This window comes from Zingiber officinale, chromosome 4A, assembly GCF_018446385.1.
Source record: "Zingiber officinale cultivar Zhangliang chromosome 4A, Zo_v1.1, whole genome shotgun sequence".
NCBI classification, from domain to species: domain Eukaryota; kingdom Viridiplantae; phylum Streptophyta; class Magnoliopsida; order Zingiberales; family Zingiberaceae; genus Zingiber; species Zingiber officinale.
Window position 1 is genome coordinate 118,919,005 of NC_055992.1, and position 20,878 is coordinate 118,939,882.

A 20,878-nucleotide genomic window follows, 5' to 3' on the forward strand; every position below is an offset into this window, starting at 1 on the left:
TCATCAACCATTGAACTAATCAATATTCCCTTAACAATGAAGTCCTTCTTTTTCCATGCCTTATAGGCATTAAAGTCACGTCTGTACTGTGTTGTAGAACCATCAGCCGATTCGTCCATGAATTGATTTACAGCCTCTAGAACTTCTTGTTCCTCAATAACGTATTGTATCTTGAGGTGCCATATTTTGTAGTTATCGCCATATAATTTTTCTCCTTTATTGAGTTCAGCTATGATATTTTTAATTGTCATAACCTATATAAATAAATACATTATTTATTATTTCAATATAATTCATATGCATGCAATTAATTATTGACTCACTGTAAATTAAAATTGGTTTACAAAATCAAGTGATAACTATATTTCCACTCATCATTTATATGTGTCAATCTAATCAATATTGATCAATTATATTACATACATCCCATCTAATGAACGAATCATTTAATATGAACAAATTATATATATATGAGCTAATCATATATTTGAACATGAACGAATCATGAAATGAACTAATCATTTTCTAGTTTGTTAACACATAACATAACTTTTCATAACATAACTCTGTTCCTACATAACGATAGAAATTATTACATGACTCAAAAACTAAATGGGCTAATATTGTTCGTACATAACGACAGTAAACAGAACACTAGTAAATTAGATATGCCAATACCACTCTCACTAGGACAAATATTAGTACAGCGACCAACATTATCCGTATCATCCTGGACTCATTTGGGATAATCTTAGATGGGACTGCTTCAAGATTGTCATCGGATCTATTTCTGGATTTTCCTCGAACATTTCTTGGTCCTCTTCAGACTCTTCAGGATCTTCTTCACCCATATGGTGAAATAGTTCCTCACACAGTTCTGAATATGTGACGTGTCCTTCATGACATCCCCATACATAATTTGCTATCACCCTAGAATACTCTGGAAATGAACGCATCAAAGCCCAGATCCTATTACTGTCCAAGACTGGAAACTCTTCTTGCTCAAGTTTCTAAAATTGTCTATCAAGCCGTCTAACATGTTCGTCGACTCCATAAGCGAAGTTATACTCTATCTCCTGAATCTCCTCCCTGAGCTGGTTTCGCCTCATTTCGTGATGAGTCAATGTGGTAATCGTTCGTGTCATCTGAAAAATTGAATTTAAATAAGTCAGTACAAAATCGACTAACCAGTACAAAACCAGTTTAATTCAATTTATACAGGCATAGAACCATCATTATAAATCAAGAAAAATGAATCTTCTTGATTTTCAGGAGTTTAAGTCGACTGATCCATTAGATTGGTTGATCAGGTATCTAGATCCTAAGTTTAGTCCATTGTCCTTATTAGAACAAATCTAATTGGTCAGAGATTTTTGACCTATCTTTTGTTATTATTTTAATCTAAGTCCATTTAAGCCAATCTCACACTTATTGATCAAATTCAAGTCCATTTGATTAATCCAATACCCATTGGATTAAATCTGACATACTAGAACAAATCTAATATTTTTGATCAAATCTAACATAATAGAACTAATCTGGTCATATTTGATGAGCCCAACTTATGTAATCAAAATCACCCCAACTAATTCAATAATAAACTGATCTGGTTAAACCAACAAATAATTTGAATAATTCTAGGTATTATTAAATCAAACTGGTCTATTTAAATCAACCAATAATTTAAACCAGACTTGAGTTTGATTAGACATATTGATTTATTTCAATTTTCAATTAATTAAATAATAAATTATATATATATATATATAAAATACATTTCTATATGCATTTAATTAATTAATTAACAAATATATTTAATAACATGAAACGTACTGTTCATGCATGGTTTTTTTCATTAAACGTGTTTTGAGAAAGTTTATTTCTTTTCCTTTTTATCTAATAAAATCAAAAATTTTCTCAAAGAGATTCGTCAATAATAGTATTCATCCTTTTTTTTTTAATTGATTGAGATTTTATTTAATCGATTAAAACATAATAAAAATTTTTTGACATGCATTCAATCGATTGATGAATTGATTAAGCACATGAATCACTGTGCCGTGAAATTAATTGATTCAAATTTTCTTTTCAATCGATTCAAATGAATGAATCGGTTGAGTAATCGATTAAAACATGGGAAATTTTACTGTGCTGTCAAAAAGTACTGTTCATCTTCTCCATTTTTCCCATGCTCCTTTTCTTGTAACAAATACGATGGTCAGCTGATCGCCAGCCTTTCAAACACGGTCATCTGTGTTCGCCGGCCACGGAAGCTGGTAGCCTGCCAACATTGATCACGGATCGTGATTTCATTCAACAGCTGCAGATCACGATTTTGTCAACAAAATCACGGGCAGAACAGAGAAAGCTTCCAGGAGGTTTTCATGTACTTAGAACTAATGCTCTGATATCATTGTTGTTCCTAACTGTTGGTGCAACCTTAGGTCAAGGTTGACCTGGGTGACCCGACTCGAGTTGACCTGACTCGAGGTATATTTTGATGTTTGACAAGAATAAAGAAGTTATGTTTTGATGCTTGACAAGAATAGGAACTTGGGGGATTGTGGGTGCAACCTTTAGTCAAGGTTGACCTGGTTGACCCAACTTGAGTTGACCTGATTCGGGAAAAGTCCAAGTATGGAGACTTGGCACGGAAAAGTCCAAGCAGGGAGCTTGGCACGGGAAAAGTCCAAGTATGGAGACTTGGCACGGAAAAGTTCAAGCAGGGAGCTTGGCACGGGAAAAGTCCAAGTATGGAGACTTGGCACGGAAAAGTCCAAGCAGGGAGCTTGGCACGGGAAAAGTCCAAGCAGGGAGCTTGGCACGGGGAAAAGTCCAAGTATGGAAGCTTGGCATGAGAGGTCGGAGAGGGCTCGGTAGCTCGTTCTCTGGACCGGACGAAGTCGGAGAGGGCTCGGTAGCTCGTTCTCCGGACTAGGTCAGAGAGGGCTCGGTAGCTCGTTCTCTGGACCGGACGAAGGCGGAGAGGGCTCGGTAGCTCGTTCTCCGGACTAGGTCAGAGAGGGCTCGGTAGCTCGTTCTCTGGACCGGATGAAGTCGGAGAGGGCTCGGTAGCTCGTTCTCCGGACTAGGTCAGAGAGGGCTCGGTAGCTCGTTCTCTAGACCGGATGGAGTCGGAGAGGGCTCGGTAGCTCGTTCTCCGGACTAGGTCAGAGAGGGCTCGGTAGCTCGTTCTCTGGACCGGACGAAGTCGGAGAGGGCTCGGTAGCTCGTTCTCCGGACTAGGTAGGGTTTAGGGCTGGGAGCTCTAAACCTGGATCGGTCTGGTGACCGATCCAGTGATACGCTGGTTGACTGATCGGTCTGGTGACCGATCAGTAACCAAACATTGTGTTTCTGTGAATTACTTGATCGGTCTGGTGACCGATCAGAAGCGAAGAAGATCGGGAGAAGAAAGAGGGGGGATCGGTCTGTGGACCGATCCACCTGAGTCCTGATCGGTCCACAGACCGATCAGGGCCCTAAACCAACTCTCTGTGAGAGTTGGGATCGGTCTGGGGACCGATCAGCCTAGGGCCTGATCGGTCCCCAGACCGATCAGGGATTTCCTGGACCGATCAGGCCATAGCCTGATCGGTCCAGGCCTAGCCGTTGAGTCACAACGGCTAGATTTCTTTGTTGTTCTTTGTCTTCTTCTTCGTAGGTGCAGATATAAATCAGATGCTGAGCGCCTCTACACGGAAGAGTTCTTCCTCACTCTTGCGATCTGAGCTTTGCTGAGCTCCCTATTCCTGAAGCTTCGTGTGAGCTTCCCTCGACTGGGTGATCAGCTGCTGTTGACATCGTGAAGTTGCTGCTTCATCGAACTCCAGTCGACGAGAAGGCAAGCAAAGTGTTTTTACATTTATATTGTTCTTGTTTTCTTTCTCTATTGGTTGTACTCCATTCTTGCTGTTGCAAGAGAGATTGTGGCGAGGTTTCTCCACCCAGAAGGAGTTCATATTAGCCGGTTATCCGGGGTCTCATCCACCGACGGATTGATAGGCTTCGTCCACCTTGCGGACACGCCGAGGAGTAGGAGTATCATCTCCGAACCTCGTTACATCATCGTGTTTGAGGTTTGATCTTCTCCACTTTCGTTTCTACATTGTATTTCCGCTGCGCTAACCTAAATTGTAGGAAGAAACGATAATTTGATGTCGGCTATTCACACCCCCTCTCTCTAGCCGCATCCGAAGGTCCTAACAAGTAGTATCAGAGCAAGGCTGCTCTTCGACGGATTAACACCCGGGGGAGCACAAGCTAGAGAATGGATCGACTTGGAGAAGACATCACGATTCCACCCTTCTACGATCGCGATGACTTCGCGTATTGGAAGGTAAGAATGAAGTATTTTCTTATGACTAACCTAGTAAATTGGAATTGTGTACAAGTAGGTTTTATTCCTCCGGTGGATAAAGAAGGAGAACCTCTTGAGAAGAAGAAGTGGACGAAGGAACAAATCCACCGATCTATGATCAACGACGAGGTAACGAAAATCTTTGAATTTTCACTACCTAATGATGTCTTGCGTAAGATAGGTGGATACAACGATGCCAAGGAGTTGTGGAACAACTTGGCTAAGTTCCATGAGGAGAGCTCCAATTCAAGTCATGAAGAGGAGTCAAGTGAGCCAAGTAGCTCACATCATGGAGGTATGGAATTAGAAGTTGAGGGCTTTACTCAATATCTAAGGAAGAAGAGGAGGAGAGTTCTTCATCAAGATTGGTGCAAGAAGAAGCCTCTACCTCCGGAAGGGATGAAGAAGAGAGCGTATATCCATCCTCAACCCTAGGTAACTCAAGCAACTTAATTTCAAATAAATTACATATAATGTGCTTTGAGTGTAGGGAATATGGGCATTACAAGAGTAAATGTCCAAAGAGGATTAGGAAGACTCCACCGGTGCCAAAGGTCAAGGAAGTCGGAGTCCCGATACGCAAGGGCAAGGAGCACGTGGTGTGCTTCCAATGCAAGCAAAGGAGACATTATAGGAGCCAATGTCTGAGGGGGAGGCAACCTCACAAGGACAAGAGACCAAGCACATCTATAGGGGGAGCTAAGGCAAACCCTAAGGTACCCTTTAAGGCACATTATTGCAATTCTAATAAGAAACATGCTAGTAGCTTTATTGCAATTGCCAATGATGATAAGCATGATAACCATAGAAACCGATACATGTGCTTAGGTGCCAAACATGTTAGCCTAGATAAGGACAATGCTAGAAATGCCAACCCTAGAGTTAACTCATCTAAGGTTAAGGAAAACCTAGATGGGAATCCCAAAACAACTAGACATATGCCTAGGAATACCTCAAAGAAAAATGGAAAATTAAAGCTTGAGGTATTAAAGAAGGAAAATCAAGTCTTAAGGTCAAGACTTGACACTTTAGAAAAGGCTCTTAAGAATTTGGAGAAGTCAACCCTAGGGTCTAATTGTCAAAAATCAAAGCCCAAGGACATGAGAGGTTTGGGTCACAAACCTAAGTCTCAAGTGGTCAAGCCCGCTTATCATAATGTTCCATTCGATTATGGAACAAGACCTAGGGCTAGGAAGACCATCACCAAGGTCACAAGGGGAGTCACCCCTAGAGTTGATCTTGATGAGTCCCCTATGACCAAGGCTTTAAAGCCTAGGAGGGTCATTAGGAGGGTTGCTAGGGAAATCATCCCTAGTGAATATTTAGTGAACCCAATGAGCTTAAATAGGTATTGGGTTCCTAGGAGCGTGATTCCTTCACGCTAGATGGTTTAGGGTGTGCCAACCTTAAATGGATAGGTAGTTAACCTACTCATGGCAAAAGGTGACATTTTAGGAATTTTCAAGGTGTAATCAAGCCTTGAAAATGAAATTAAAAATTATTCCTAAGGTGATTAGGATGTGCCAACCACATTTGAGGAATCTTCTAGGGAGTGATCTAAAAATCTTTAGTATATGATTTTAGGTCTATTACACTTAGGAATATAGAATTTATGGCAAAATGATCAAAATTATCAAAATGACAACTAAGGCTAGAATTAGGTATTTTCTATACCTTTATATGTTATTTGTCATATATTGTTTGTCATATGCCATGTCATGACATCATATTTAGTTTATTGTCATTTGAAATGTCATGATAATGCATAGGTTAGTTATATGTCATGCCTTATTTAAGTTTCATACTTTATGTCATGACATCATGACATTGGCAAATATGTTCACTTATGATATTATTTTATGTCATGTCATCATCTCTTGCATTTATGATCAATTAAATTGATTTAAGGATAAAAACTCAATTTGATATGGAAATCAAATTGTTGTCTAGAAAATGCATGAGAACTTAGCTTAAGATGACCTAAACCCATATCTCACATCAAAATTGACTTGGATGTGTTTGATACACCTTAGATGTGTGTGAGATATTAGGATTATGAGTTAGGATCAAGGTGCATAGCTCTTGTACCTAGATGAGCCTAATTCTAAATTGAGGATCATAGGGAAAGCGTGTGTACAAGTCATGTACATTTAGCCCTAAGATTGTGATCCTAAATTGAATGGTTTAAAATCATTTCAAAATTGATTTGAAAAACCTTGATGAAGCTTTTTTAGTGATAGCATTTATCATTGCGCAAGTTGATACAAAGATGGATTAACCTTGAACTATTTCAAAGTCTTTCGAACTTTGTATCAAGATTTAAAAATGGAAGTTATTTTCATAGAAAACTATTTTTCCATGATAATATATGTTATGAGGAATGTATCCTCAAAATTTTACAATTTTTTGCAATTTTCTATGATTTTTTAGGGGTTTCTGAATTTCGAGAGAAAAATCAGAAATTTCTATCAGAGCTTTGTGGACCGATCAGAGGGGATGCTGATCGGTCCAGGGAGGTCTGGATCGGTCACTGGACCGATCCAGGGAAGTGTGGATCGGTCTGGTGACCGATCCAGTAAAGGGCTGAGCATGCCAAAATGCTGATTTTCGACTGTTGTCTGAAATTTCAGCTTTGGAAGTTGGTGTTTCAGATTTCTAAAGGGTTGAAACTCTCCAAGACATTGTTGGTGCAATGGTCAAGGGGGAGTTGACTTTTAGGGAGAGTTTTTACTCGATTTCTGAGGATGAGTGATATGGGATTATCACTAAGTTGATTATTGTCTTTAGTATCAAGGGGGAAATTAAGGGTTTCAATGAAAGGTATGAGACTTTCATTAGGAAGAAACTCTTAACCTTGATTCACTCTTTTTGATGTGTGTCAAAAAGGGAGAGAATGTCCAGAGAATGTTCAAGGAAGAACATTGGAGTTTGGGAAGAATGTTTAGAGAATGTTCAAGGAAGAACATTGGAGAGCTATTGGAAAACCTAAGTTAGGTTATCGGGTTAACCTAACTTGATTATGGTTTTTGTCAAACATCAAAAAGGGGGAGATTGTTGGTGCAACCTTAGGTCAAGGTTGACCTGGGTGACCCGACTCGAGTTGACCTGACTCGAGGTATATTTTGATGTTTGACAAGAATAGAGAAGTTATGTTTTGATGTTTGACAAGAATAGGAACTTGGGGGATTGTGGGTGCAACCTTTGGTCAAGGTTGACCTGGTTGACCCAACTTGAGTTGACCTGATTCGGGAAAAGTCCAAGTATGGAGACTTGGCACGGAAAAGTCCAAGCAGGGAGCTTGGCACGGAAAAGTCCAAGCAGGGAGCTTGGCACGGGAAAAGTCCAAGTATGGAGACTTGGCACGGAAAAGTCCAAGCAGGGAGCTTGGCACGGGAAAAGTCCAAGTATGGAGACTTGGCACGGAAAAGTCCAAGCAGGGAGCTTGGCACGGGAAAAGTCCAAGCAGGGAGCTTGGCACGGGAAAAGTCCAAGCAGGGAGCTTGGCACGGGGAAAAGTCCAAGTATGGAAGCTTGGCATGGGAGGTCGGAGAGGGCTCGGTAGCTCGTTCTCTTGACCGGACGGAGTCGGAGAAGGCTCGGTAGCTCGTTTTCCGGACTAGGTCAGAGAGGGCTCGGTAGCTCGTTCTCTGGACCGGACGTGGAAGTCGGAGAGGGCTCGGTAGCTTGTTCTCCGGACTAGGTCAGAGAGGGCTCGGTAGCTCGTTCTCCGGACTAGGTCAGAGAGGGCTCGGTAGCTCGTTCTCTAGACCGGATGGAGTCGGAGAGGGCTCGATAGCTCGTTCTCCGGACTAGGTCAGAGAGGGCTCGGTAGCTCGTTCTCTGGACCGGACGAAGTCGGAGAGGGCTCGGTAGCTCGTTCTCCGGACTAGGTAGGGTTTAGGGCTGGGAGCTCTAAACCTGGATCGGTCTGGTGACCGATCCAGTGATACGCTGGTTGACTGATCGGTCTGGTGACCGATCAGTAACCAAACATTGTGTTTCTGTGAATTACCTGATCGGTCTGGTGACCGATCAGAAGCGAAGAAGATCGGGAGAAGAAAGAGGGGGGATCGGTCTGTGGACCGATCCACCTGAGTCCTGATCGGTCCACAGACCGATCAGGGCCCTAAACCAACTCTCTGTGAGAGTTGGGATCGGTCTGGGGACCGATCAGCCTAGGGCCTGATCGGTCCCCAGACCGATCAGGGATTTCCTGGACCGATCAGGCCATAGCCTGATCGGTCCAGGCCTAGCCGTTGAGTCACAACGGCTAGATTTCTGTGTTGTTCTTTGTCTTCTTCTTCACAGGTGCAGATATAAATCAGATGCTGAGCGCCTCTACACGGAAGAGTTCTTCCTCACTCTTGCGATCTGAGCTTTGCTGAGCTCCCTATTCCTGAAGCTTCGTGTGAGCTTCCCTCGACTGGGTGATCAGCTGCTGTTGACATCGTGAAGTTGCTGCTTCATCGAACTCCAGTCGACGAGAAGGCAAGCAAAGTGTTTTTACATTTATATTGTTCTTGTTTTCTTTCTCTATTGGTTGTACTCCATTCTTGCTGTTGCAAGAGAGATTGTGGCGAGGTTTCTCCACCCAGAAGGAGTTCATATTAGCCGGTTATCCGAGGTCTCATCCACCAACGGATTGATAGGCTTCGTCCACCTTATGGACACGCCGAGGAGTAGGAGTATCATCTCCGAACCTCGTTACATCATCGTGTTTGATCTTCTCCACTTTCGTTTCTACATTGTATTTCCGCTGCGCTAACCTAAATTGTAGGAAGAAACGATAATTTGATGTCGGCTATTCACAACCCCCTCTCTAGCCGCATTCGAAGGTCCTAACACTAACAGCCTGAAACAAATAAGAAATGAAACATGTAACATCTCATAGTGATCTCCTGAGAAGAAATCAAAGAAGTCGTAGGTGATGATGCTACTGCTATAGGAAGCGTGATCACAGATGAAACTGGAAAGCCCTTCAAGTTTCACGAGTCAAATCCCTCTCGATAGATATTCCCTTTGCCCACTGTGCACACACTAATCACCATCGAACATGAATCACTTTTGATTGTTCTTGGACGCTTATTTATATAGGAAGCAAGCATCAGTTATAAACTGTTGCTTTGATGACACTCAATGGGGGAAGATGAAGGTGAAAAGATATCCCTTCATCTTCCTAATGTTGCAATTGATGCAACGTCCAACACTTGGTACAATCCCCACGATCGTGGGATCGTTACTCTCCCTAGTCGATGTAAGATTTGCCCTATACTTGGTACAATCCTCACGACCATGGGATTGATACTCTCCTCGAATGGGGCAAGATTTGCCCTATACTTAGTACAATCCTCACGACTGTGGGATCGCTACTGTCCTCGATCGAGGTGGGATTTGCCTTATACTTGGCACAAACCTGACGATCATGGGATCGCTACACTCCCCGGTCGGGATGGATTTGCCTTATACTTGGTACAATCTTTATGGATGAGGGATCACTCCTCTCCCTATCGGATCACAATGGGTACTCAAGTTATGTATGACCATAATTGTCAAAAGCACAAGGCGCAAAAAAAACACTCAAGGGTCTTGGGGCTTAAAGCGCAAAGCACAGGCTTTATGGAAAAAGCATAATAAACAAAAGAACTATTATATTTATTATAAGTTTTTGAAAATGTCTTTAAAAATCTAAATAACCATAAGCAAATATTCTTTGATAAAACTGTAAATTATTCAAAAAATAAAAATAAATAATCAAAAGTCTTTAAAAATATGATAGATGAAATATAAAATATCAAAATAATCATCTTCTTCATCTTCATTATTCGAATCTACGTCATCAGCTCCATCGCTTGATTTGTATCCATCCATATTTTCTTCTTCAATTTCATCATCAAGGTTAATTTCTTTTTCATTTACAAGGCTAGTTTGAGCTGAAGATTACTTTCTTTTTACTGATGCAGATGATGATGCCCCTTTTGAAGAAGATGCATTTCGAGATCGAAAATCATATGCACTTTCACCAACCTTAGATGCTCGTGCTACATCACTCCAATGCAAATCTTCACCTTCATAGATAAAATTATTATCATTGTCTTTATCGCTGTCATCCAATTTTCCCAACAACCATTCATTACTATCATCTATCTCTAGCAAAGTAATAGGATTAATCTTATCTCGCATGTCATATCTTCTCCTCAAAGCTCTATTGTACTTGATATATACCAAATCATTCAATCGTTGTTGAGACAACCTATTTCTTTTCTTAGAATGTATCTAAAAAAAATAAAAAGTAAAATGTTAAGTTCATAATATAAATTTTAATATGTATTAAACAAATTCCAACTTACATGTTCAAAAACACTCCAATTACGTTTACAGCCTGAAGAAGAGCATGTGAGGTTTAAAATCTTCACTGCAAATGTTTTTAATTCAAGCGTTGATGCACTATAAGAAGACTACCAATTAGCCTGCAATATAAAAACATATAAATTATAAGATTAACTTTATTACCATCCAATATTGATATTGCACAATATATTATTTACAAATTTACCTGGTGATTTTAAAGTTCTTTGTCGGATAGTCATTGGCAAACCAAAAAGTCCTGCTTTCTTGTATTTCTCCAATTGATTTGTGATCTTATCTTGTAAATCCTTACCTCTGACCAATCTAAATATGCACTTGTACAAATCCTCCATCACTTCTGTATCATTTTCTATGTCGGGATTTGAATAAAAACACTCTGGATTCAAGAAATATCCGACTGCGTGCAAAGGTCAATGGAGTTGAGCGTTCAATCTTTTGTCAATGAATTAAAAAAATACTATGATATTTCTCTTCATTATTGTTAAATGACAAAGTGATAACTTCTTTGGCCCTGTCCATTGACTCATAAATATAACCCATAGGAGGCCTTTTCACTGTCTACTAGCCGTAATACTTTCACTAATGGGCCACCAACGTTTAATACAAAAAAAATCATATTTTTCCAAAAAGAAGACATCAATATCACTTCTACTACATGTTTTCTTGCAGCATCTTCAGAAAATTGACTATTTACTCACTTTTCATATGTAAACATCTTTCTCAAATTTTCTTGTTGTACATTAAACCGCTTTAAAGTTAAAAAAGCGGTTACGAACGTGTCTTTGTAGTTCTTACCATGCCTCTCTGTCCAGTAAACTCTCTGGTCATGCTCAATATTTGTGGTCTGTTGTAAATATAATCATTCACCATCAATGCTCATTCGTGCAATTTTCTGAGATGAGGAATTTTAAATACATTCCTGAGAAACAAATTTAAATAATGAGCTGCACAGGAAGTCTAATACAAGTGTGAAAATCGGTTTTCCAAAAGACGACATAAAAATAAATAAATTTAGTAAAAAAATTAAAAATATAATCTAATTATTAATTAAAAGTAACAAAAATTTAAAATATTACATACACTGACATTGCAGCTTGCATTATCTGTTACAATCTGAACCATATTTTTTTCTTCAATGCAATACAAAAATTTAGAAAGTAACTCAAATATCTTGTCCACTATGTGAGAATAGCCTGAAATATCAATAGATTCAACAAATACACTTCCTTTGGGACCATTCACAAAAAAAATTATAAAAGTCCTACCCTTTTTATCCATCCATCGATCTGTCATGATTGTGCACCCAAACTTAGCATGATCTTCTTCATGGGATTTGAGAAGTGAGTTCGTATTTGCCAACTCCTTGTTCAAATACTTAACCCTTACTTCATGATATGATGGAGATTTCATCCCTGATCCAAATTATCCAATAGCTTCAATACAAGACTCAAAAGAATCATATTTAACAATATTGAATGAAATTCTGACATCATACATTCATTTTACAAATTTCTCAATTGTAATATCTCTTAACTTTTTTTTATTTCTATCAAATTGTCCTTTATTTTTTACATGTCTTTGTTTGACAATTTCATCGACATCTTTCAAAAAATAAAGATTAATAGGTATAGTTTATTTGTACTTTTTACCTTAGACCGTAGGATGGTTGTTTGGATCGGATATTGGTCGTTTTCCTTTTACTTTAGTTTGATTATCATCTTCTTAATGTTCTTCCAAATCTTTCAAATCATCAAGATTATCAGAATGAGGAATTTCATCCATGTGATTCTTCAAAATATTTTTTTTTTGCATGAACTCTCTAATTTCTTCTTTAACGTGCTTAAGACATCTCGGGCAAGTTTTCACATTTCTATTGCCCCCAACTAAATGTAGCTTGTGTTGATAAACTCCACCATTTGTTATTTTACTAAAAAAATACAATTAATAATATTTAGATTTTTAGGATTCGAACATGTATAATTCCAAGCAATATCCTTTTGAGTTGATGAAATTATTGACATGGTTAAAAATCAAGATCGCTGAAAACAATAATAATCCATCAATAAAAAATATAAAATAGGAAAAAAAAATTAATTATAGAATATAAATATGATTTATATGAATTAATTAAATTTATTAGAATTTTTATTTTAAATATTTTTTATATATTTAAATTTGATTTATTAATTTATATGAATTAATAAAATTTATTAGAATTTTTTTATTTTAAATATTTTTTATATATTTAAATTTGATGTACTGTTTTATATAATTAATAAAATGTATTAAAATTTTTAATTTAAAATATAATTTTATATATTTAAATCTAATTCATAAAATTTATTAGATTTTTTATTTTAAATATAATTTTATGTATTTAAATTGTAAATCTGATATATGGATTTATTTCAATTAATAAAAATTTTATTTTTTTAAATTTTAAATATATATTTTTTATATATTTAAATCTGATTTATTTAAATTAATCAGATTTTATTTTATATTTAAAATATATTTTTTTTAGAAATTTAAAATCTAATTTATATTAATTAATAAATTTTATTCAGTTTTTTATTTTAAATATATTTTTAGAAATTTTAAATCTAATTTTTATTAATTAATAAAATGTATTAATTTTTATTTTAATTGTATTTTAATATATTTTATTGGGATAATTTATTTAGACTTTATAAAAATATATTTGAAATAACTCATTTAGTACTCATTTAAGTTAGGAGTTGTTTGATTTAATAAATCAGGGGAAAAAAACAGTAGTGTCGTCACGATCGCAATCATGACCACGATGTCGCGGCGGCACTAGAGGCATACGAGATGTTGTCGGTGCCACCGGAGGCGTCAAAGGACTCTTCCGATGCCGCTAGAAGCGTGCTGCGACGCGTCCCGCGGCGCCGGATGCCTCCGGCGACGGCAAAAGCGTCCTGCAAAGAAGCGACGCATCTGAAGCTGCTGAAGCGGTGCGGGATACTCGCGAGATGCATGTTGGAAAAATTCAGAATCTGATAAGCAAAAATAATAGAGACGAAGTCATGAAGTACTTACCTTCGAAGCGATTGAAGAAGCAAAGCCGTGAGAGGTAGACGAAGAGGCAACATTTGAAGTAGATGAAGATTAAAGAGGTTTAAGACTTTAAACTTATAAAAAAAAACAAACAAAATAGGAAATATTTGCTCTTCCTGCAAAAGTGAATACTTCGCTTTTCGCAAAGTGCAGCGAAGCACACGCTTCCTGGACCTCTTGCGCTTCCGAAATCACAGAAGCGTGAAGCTTGCGCCTCATGCTTAAGCAAGTGAAGCGAGCTCTTTTGATAAGTGTGTGTATGACCGAGGGATCGCTCCTCTACCTAGTCGGATTTTAATTAGATTACTGGCATTCTTATTGTCGAGGGATAAGTTTCTCTCTCCGGGCATTCTATAATTGAATTTCTAATATTCTTATGAGCACAAGATCGAGCTCCTCTACTCAATCTATTATAATTGGATTTCTGACCTTCTTATGGTCGAGGGATCACTCCTCTCCCCGCTAGATTATAATTGGGTTTCTGACATTCTTAGGGTCGTGGGATCGAGTTCCTCTACCCGATCGGATTATAATTGAATTTCTACCATTCTTATGTCTGCGGGATTGAGCTCCTCTCCTCGATCAGATTATAATTAGATTTCTAGCATTCTTAGGGTCACGGGATCGAATTTCTCTTCCTAGTTGGATTACACTTGGCTTTCTGGCATTCTTATGGCCGAGGGATCACTCCTCTCTCTGGCCAGATTATAATTGAATTTGTGATATTCTTATGACCACGAGATCAAGTTCCTTTCCCAGGTCAGATTATAATTAGATTTATGACATTCTTATGGCCAGGACCACTCTTCTCCCTAGCCACATTATAATTAGGTTTCTAGCATTCATAGTGTAGCAGGATCGAGTTCCTCTCTCCGATCAAATTATAATTGGATTTCTAGCATTCTTAGGGCTAAGGATCGAGTTCGTCTCCCTTGCCAAATTACACTTGGGTTTCTGGCATTCTTATGGTTGCGGGATCAAGTTCGTCTCCCTGATCGAGAACAAGCGAATTCTTGGAAATCTCTAGGCTGAAAAGTATTTTTCCTTCTTACTAATGAATTCCTACTCCATCAACTCATCGAACTTCATTCGACGACACTTCTCAGTTCGACTCAGAGGGGGATGTGTGATATAGCTTGGGGGAACCCAGCAAGTCCAAGCCCTACCGGGGCTTTGCATGACGGGCCGACGCCCTCCCCAACAATAGAGCCCCGTCCAGCGTTGACCTCCTATACCCGCATAGCCATGGTGATGCCAAGGACTCTTTGGAAAGGAGAGTTCATAAATATGATTTCAGTTTAACATTAGGCACTCGATCTTCCATGCATATTGTTCTAAGTTTACTATTGATCCTTGCATGCTAAGTCTATTCAAGTACTAGTTAAATTGTTAGTGTTTGGTTTAGCTAAATCAAGTTAGTTTTATCTTGTTGAGCTTTTATCTTGCTAGATAAGTTTGTCGTTATCTTGCTTAGAATTTGATTACTTATGGATTTTCTTATTATATTTGTCTTAAGTTTCGCTGCTTATTGTTTTGTTTAGTATAATTATTTTAAGTTCTGCTGCATATTTTTATTCTGGTTTAGGATTACAAAACTATCATCTCATAAATTTATAAACGCTATTAACACCCCCTCCTCTAGCGTGCAATTAAATCCTGCAGAAATCTCACCTCAAAAGGATGAATTGACTTTAATGCAGACGACAACCGTGGCTTTAGCCAAAGCTTGGATCGGTTCTTCTCCTAGCCATCAAAGCAGGCAAAGTTAACAACTTAAGATTTGCGGTAGAAGACAGTTTTTTGAAATCACTAGACTGATAATTGTGAAAGGAAGAGTATGAAAAGGTGAGCAATTAACATTCACCCTCAGATAGACTTTATGATCATATGACCCATAGATTGATCTTACAGTCGACTAATCGATTTGAGGGAGGGAAGAAAAGTGCCGATAGAGACACTTGGTTTCTAAGACAATGAATACGATGATAGAAGAAAAATTATTGTTGCTATAGATACTGACCACCTTCGCTCTCAGTTTCCAAGGTCGCGTTTGCCAATCAACTGACATGATTCCAATCCAATAGCTTTGGAAATCTCACCTCAAGAGGATGAATTGACTTTAACACAATCGACAGTCGTGGCTTTGGCCAAAGCATGGACAAGGTCCTTTCGACCCTTAAAGCTGGAAGAGCTAACAACTTGAGATTTCAGCATATGATAATTTCTTGTAATCATTAACATGATAATTATGTAAGAAAAACTAATCATGAAAAGGATAAGCAATTACCTATGACTGACCACCTCCATCCTTCAATGGTATTTATAGGTTTTTAACTATATAGAAAGTCCACTTGTAAAGAGTAGTCACCAAAATAGACCAAAGTAATCTAAAATCTAAAAGAGTAGTCACCAAAATAGACCAAAGTAATCTAAAATCTAAAAGAGTAGTCACCAAAATAGACCAAAGTAATCTAAAATCTAAAAGAGTAGTCACCAAAATAGACCAAAGTAATCTAAAATTTAAAATTGTTATTCAATAACTGCTTCGTAATCATTCCTCCTCCTCCTCTTTTTTCTCTTTCGCCCACTTCTTTCTTCATCTCTTTCTTCAGTGAGAACCTGAGCTTCAACTTCTTTGTTCATTGAATTTATCTCTCTGAATGTATCATTTGCAGTTTGTATCATGTTTGACAATATCTCATTCTCTTTTTGGACTTCCTTCAATATTAACTGAATTTCTTTCTCAATTTCCTCCAGCTTTGTTTTATTCTCTCTCTTTATTTCTTTACATTTCTGAATGTTGTGTAAATATTGATTCTTCTCTGCACCATATCCCTTTAGAGTCTCTTGCAAGTTTGTGAAATTTGTAATAATGTCTGATACACATGACTTGTAACGAGTTAGCTCAAATTTTTTTCCAGCCATATTTCCTGCAAAATAATATGTCAACATAAAACAAATTAACAAATATAAAATAAATTAACAATTCTAGAACATACATCAATACAATAATTTTATTAACCAATCCAATAAGTGGTATCAGGTCGCTTTAAAGGTCTAACAATCAATAAAGTTTGCTCAATGACATGTCAATGCATGAGGGGTATAACACCAATAGACTGACATTTTCCAATGGCACAAATTTCTCATACCAGAGGAACAAAATGAAGTACTATTTGATGATGGATATAGAAATCTGGTTCACAGTAAAAGAGTGTTTCAGGTTTCGCAATGACTAGGAGGGAAAGCCATTAGAGTCCAATAGATGGTCGTTGAGATAAAAGAAAAATGGGCAAGTAAATGTCAAGGCAATAGTCACATTGCATTTTGTGGCTTGGCATCAGATCAGTTGAGTAAAGTCAGGCATTTCCACAATGCTAGAGAACTGTAGAAAAACTTAATAGAGTTACATGAAAGTACTAGAGACTCTAGGATGGCGAAAGGAGATTTATACAGAATTGTACAATAAAGGAAGGTAAGTCTATCAGTTAATTGCATAGCAGGTTTATGGAGCTTCTAAATGGTCTCCACTCTATTAAAGTGTTGAAAATCAAGACCTAATTAGGTATACACTTAAGATATTTCCTAGGAGCACTCTTTGGTCGTTCATAGTAGATGCATATAAGGTGTTTGAGGATCTCTCTACTGTAAAATTAGATGAATTCTTTTGTGACTTTGAACTACATGAACAATTTGACAACAAGTTTAAAGAGAATGGTATAACTCTTCTTGAAGATTTGAAGGCCAAAGTAAATAGAAGAGCCAAAAAATGAAGGGGGAAATGGCACCAGAATCTAAAGGAGAGTCCAAAAGCTATAGTGACACTTCATCCTCAAGGGTTGCCAATCTCGTGAGGAAGATCCTGAGAAAAGGAAGGAGGTTCAATAGAAGACAACCTAAGTACCTTTCAGAAGAAATCAAAAGGGAAGGGAAGAAGAAATTTAGTTAAAAATGAAAGTCTAATGCAGTGTGTTTTCAATGTACAGGAAAGGGCACTACAAGCAAACTGTCCTGCACTCAAAAACCCAAAACTCAAGAAAAGGAGAAAGAAAGCATAAAAGGCCATGTTAGATAAATTGTCATCGTCAAAATCTTCAAGTGGTGAGTAGATTGAAAAGATGACAAGGCACCTAGCAATAATGGCGATTAAGGACATAGTTGGGAGCTCAAATGGTAGCAGCTCAGAGAAGTCCTATGATGAAGGATCATCATGCAATGAGGAGGTAACATCCATTAAGAAGTGTCATTCAATTATTATTTGTCTAAATAGATCATTAGAAAAATCTAAAGTAAAGATCAAAACATTAGAATCTGAACTTAGGGCGGCATTGAGACAAGATGCTTCATTAGCCTCTACTAGTAAAGTTTCAGAAGGGGGTTCCTCTTAAGAAATTCCATGAATTGGCTCTCGCATGTTCTGTTTGATCAAGAATGTGAATAATTGACTTAGGCAGTTGACTGTTTGACATTCTATATCTAATGAAATTTGGCATTAGGTTTAATCAGAATGTTGCAGTCGACTGAGGCTTGTTATAACCTTGTTTTGAGATCCAAGAGTTTTGAAATTTTTTAAGGATATCCTATCATAATCTTCGGACATAGTGCATATTGATTACGCACAAATCTTCCTATGATTAGTCACCTATTGTGATCTGTATCTTGTATGATTTCTTGACCCAAAGCAATGCATCATGACAAGCATTACGGATCAAGAATCATATACCTAACACGTCAATCTACTAATCCAATATAGAGAGAAGCACAATAAATAGTTCTATCTCTATGAACACAGATAAGCATAGCAAGAAAGAAAAACATTCTAGACTAAAGTATAGCAGCTATCAATAGAAGCATATATCAGGTATCAACTAGCCCCACGGGGTTATCCGAAGTGGTTAAGGCGTAGTAGTTTGCCCAATGAGCACGTGGGTTCGAATCGCGGCGGCAGCAAGGACGTCAATCCCTTATCCCCGTGTCCCTCAGCCCACTGCGCCTTAACTCCTTCGGCTACCGTGATTAACCCCCCTCGTGATTGCCTTGGGCGAGGTCCACGGGGGCGCTAGGGGCGAGCGTTATCGCCTTTTTTGCCCAATATATCAGGTATCAACTAAACTAAACCAGGGGAGTACTAACTACTAATCACTAGTAACCGCCTACAGGTATCAAATAAACTACCAGGGAAGTGATAACTACCAATTACCACTAGTTATATATATATACTATACATATCATAAGACAATATCGAAAAGATAAGTCAAAGGGTACCCGCCTCAAATAGAAGGTACCGTCAAGCAATCCAAAGTCGAGACGCCCGTCTCGAATCAGAGTCCTGCGTCAACAAACAATACATATATATTTTATTTAGCTAAATCCAAATGAATAGCTAAATAAAATCCCTAACACTAAATTAGAGTAAAACCCTAATCAACACAACCTCAATCTACCTAATTAAATCTAATGGTCAATTAGGGTTAGTTACCTAATCCCTAATCACCAATTAGATTAGAAATCTAACGGTTGACTAGCATTAATAACCTTAACCCCAATCATTCCATTAGATTAATCTAAACAATTAAATTTGCACACAATTTAGCAACTAAATACAACATGTATCAACTAATGATATACTAACCATCTAGTAATCCATATCATCTCCAATTCAATACATAAACCTAAATTAACCGTTCTACAACAAGATCAAAAACCTACACACAATCAACAACTAGTATAATTCATCCACAACATGCTCATGTATCAATTACTCCTACACATACCTCAATCCAGCTGCTGTTGATTGCTGGAACCAGAGAAGCTACTGGTTGAAGTGTTGTCGGAATCAAGAACAACTCCACAGCAAGAACAGAACCTCACCTCACCTCACTGGATCGGATCAAGATGAGGAGATCACAAATTCAACCAAGCATTCCAAATTCAAACAACAACCTAATTCCTGAAACCAAACCTTACCTTCAACCGTGAGCTCAATCACACCAAGAAACGGAAAAGTCCAAGATCTGATCCAGCGACGTCAGTAGGAAGAATCGAAGAGTAAGGCTCGAAGTTAGGGCACAAATCAGAGAAATAGAAGGAATAAGGTTCGGATTGCTTACCCTTGAAGCCCTAATCGCCCTTTCCACGCCGGCGATCGGATGGCACGGATCAATCCAATGGCGTCGATCGGGGAATCGCAGACCGTGCTAGGGCACAGATCGGAGAACATCCAGAGAAGAGGAATCGAAGCTAGCTTACCCTCGGAGCCCTAATTGCCTCTTCACGCCGGCGATCATCTCCCTTGGTGTCGGCGTCGGGGAAGAGGAGCCGGCAACTGCGGAAGAAATGCTCGGGGAAGGGTTGAGAAGAGGAGATCAAGATGATACAGGCCTCCTTGATTGATCTCCGGCAAGCTCCGACGACGTGCTCCTCCGGCGATGTCGACGATCGATGAAGATCCGTCAGCTTCGGTTCGTCCGCGAGAGAAGAAGGGAGAAAAGTCGGGGAAGACCAGTTCGGGTTCGGCGATAAGTTTAGGGGAAGAATAAGAAAAAGAAAAGTATTTATATTTAAAATTTTTCCTCACTTAAACGGATTTTCTAAATAGGGTTTCTCCATACTCGTAATTGATCCTCTCAAAATTCGAACTCCGAAAAATTTCTAAAAAATTTCTAAAAATCTCGGAAAAATTTTATAAGATTATTTTTTAAATAATCTCATTATTTAAATTTTCTGATATCTCACACTTTCATTAAGTTTTTATGAGATGTATAAGTTAAAGTAATCCTAATTCTAAGTAAACATGTAGTTATATCGTAATGGTCAGTCCAAGATTTTCAGTGCCGATCTGTGCCGCTCGATACCGGCGGCTTTTATCATTCCAGCACTTGATCGGAATCGAGACGTCGTTCTGACACCGGATCGACAGAGAGGAGACGGAAATAAAGAGAGGGAGTGGTGAGATCTTACTTGGGAGGCGAGCGAGGCAATGAGGTGCGGCGACGAGCGCGGCGACGATGAAGAACGGTGAGCGACGAGGAACAGTGAGCGACAGTAGAAAAGGGAAAAGGGTCGGAGCCAGGT

At 38.4% G+C, this 20,878-nt stretch overlaps 1 long non-coding RNA gene across 1 annotated transcript; it reads right to left on the reverse strand.

Annotated features, from left to right (window-relative positions):
• Positions 1–16,087: 16,087 nt before the first annotated feature.
• LOC121970765 lies at positions 16,088–20,325 on the reverse strand. Its single transcript, XR_006109006.1, has 4 exons — positions 19,915–20,325; positions 19,772–19,818; positions 19,579–19,684; positions 16,088–16,734 (listed from the first exon to the last, which is right to left on the reverse strand). It is a non-coding gene; the product is annotated as an uncharacterized LOC121970765 (long non-coding RNA).
• Positions 20,326–20,878: the final 553 nt, after the last annotated feature.